The sequence below is a fragment of the Moschus berezovskii genome, chromosome 9, assembly GCF_049115385.1.
Source record: "Moschus berezovskii isolate FMDL1 chromosome 9, NW_MosBer_1.0, whole genome shotgun sequence".
NCBI classification, from domain to species: Eukaryota; Metazoa; Chordata; class Mammalia; order Artiodactyla; family Moschidae; genus Moschus; species Moschus berezovskii.
The window spans coordinates 54,262,706-54,264,599 of record NC_142468.1 but is presented as its reverse complement, the minus strand read 5'-3'; positions in this window follow the sequence as shown (position 1 = coordinate 54,264,599).

Genomic DNA, 1,894 nt, shown 5'->3' with positions numbered 1-1,894 from the left:
GTCCACAAAACAACTTCTGAATATTGGCAGAGGACATCAGGCTCCCAGAAAAGCAGCCATTGTCTTCTAAAGGAAAGAGAAGAAATCAAGCTCCACCCACCAGAACACTGACACATGCCTCCCTAACCAGGGAACCCGGACAAGTCACCCGTCCAACCCCACACACAGCGAAGAAACTACATAATAAAGAGAACTCCACAAACTGCAAGAAGAGGGAAAGGCCACCCCAAGCAAAGCAATATAAGCAAGATGAAGAGGCAGAGAAATACCCAGCAAGTAAAGGAACAAGATAATTGCCCACCAACACAAACAAAAGAAGAAGATACAGGGAATCTACCTGATAAAGAATTTCAAATTTTGATGGTGAAAATGATTCAAAATCTTGAAAGCAAAATGGAGTTACAGATAAATAACCTGGAGAAAAGGATTGAGAAGATGGAAGAAAGATTTAATAAGGACTTAGAAGAAATAAAAAAGAGTCAATATACAATGAATAATGCAATAGATGAGATCAGAAACACTCTGGAGGGAACAAACAATAGAATAACAGAGGCAGAAGACAGGATTAGCGAACTAGAAGATAAAATTGTAGAAATAAATGAAACAGAGAGGAAAAAAGAAAAACGAATTAAAAGAAATGAGGACAATATTAGAGACCTCTGGGACAATGTTAAACGCTCCAACATTCGAATCATAGGAGTCCCAGAAGAAGAAGACAAAAAGAAAGACCATGAGAGAATACTTGAGGAGATAATAGTTGAAAACTTCCCTAAAATAGGGAAAGAAATAATCACCCAAGTCCAAGAAACCCAGAGAGTCCCCAACAGGATAAACCCAAGGCGAAATACTCCAAGACACATATTAATCAAATTAACAAAGATCAAACACAAAGAACAAATATTAAAAGCAGCAAGGGAAAAGCAGCAAATAACACATAAGGGGATTCCCATAAGGATAACAGCTGATCTTTCAATAGAAACTCTTCAGGCCAGAAGGGAGTGGCAAGACATACTTAAAGTGATGAAAGAAAATACCCTACAGCCCAGATTATTATACCCAGCAAGGATCTCATTCAAATATGAAGGAGAAATCAAAAGCTTTACAGACAAGCAAAAGCTGAGGGAATTCAGCATCACCAAACCAGCTCTCCAACAAATGCTAAAGGATCTTCTATAGACAGGAAACACAGAAAGAGTGTATAAACTTGAACCCAAAGTAATAAAGAAAATGGCTACGGGATCGTAGTTATCAATAATTACCTTAAATGTAAATGGGTTGAAATTTTCAAAAAGGCTAGGAAACAATTCTCATAGCCATCAATAGTTCAGTGTTGAGTTCATGAATAGTTTTTAAAGTTTGGGACAAACTGTAGTATTTGCTATTTGAAGTACTATTTGTAATTGGCATATTACGATGTAACATTGGTCTTCATTTCCAACTTAAAACGCCTAAAAATGCCTAACAGGTTTTTAGATTTGTGAATTTTAGTTGAAATGTATTTTACGATGTTACTAAACCTGCAGAAATATTGAAATATTTCAGAGAACTTATTCACTGTACATTTAATTTATTTTATTTATAAAAGTTATGAACTGTAGAAAGTTTTACTTGTTGGGTCAAATGCTTGTTGCTTCAAATGCTTGTTGCATTTGAAGTGCTAGTTACAAGAAAATCAAATACCTTCAATGTATAAATGCTATTAAGTTTTTAAAGGACTCTGGAGTATAAGTAAGTTTGTTTAAAGAAATTTAGTCTATTCAACCTGAATCAGCTCTGTCAAACATTAATTAAAAGCCTCATTTTAAAAAAATAAATAAATAAATAAATAATGGTGGTGGGAGGGAGGGTTGGGAAGCTGGCTGGAGGTAGAGGTGGTGAAGTTTATAAATCTAAT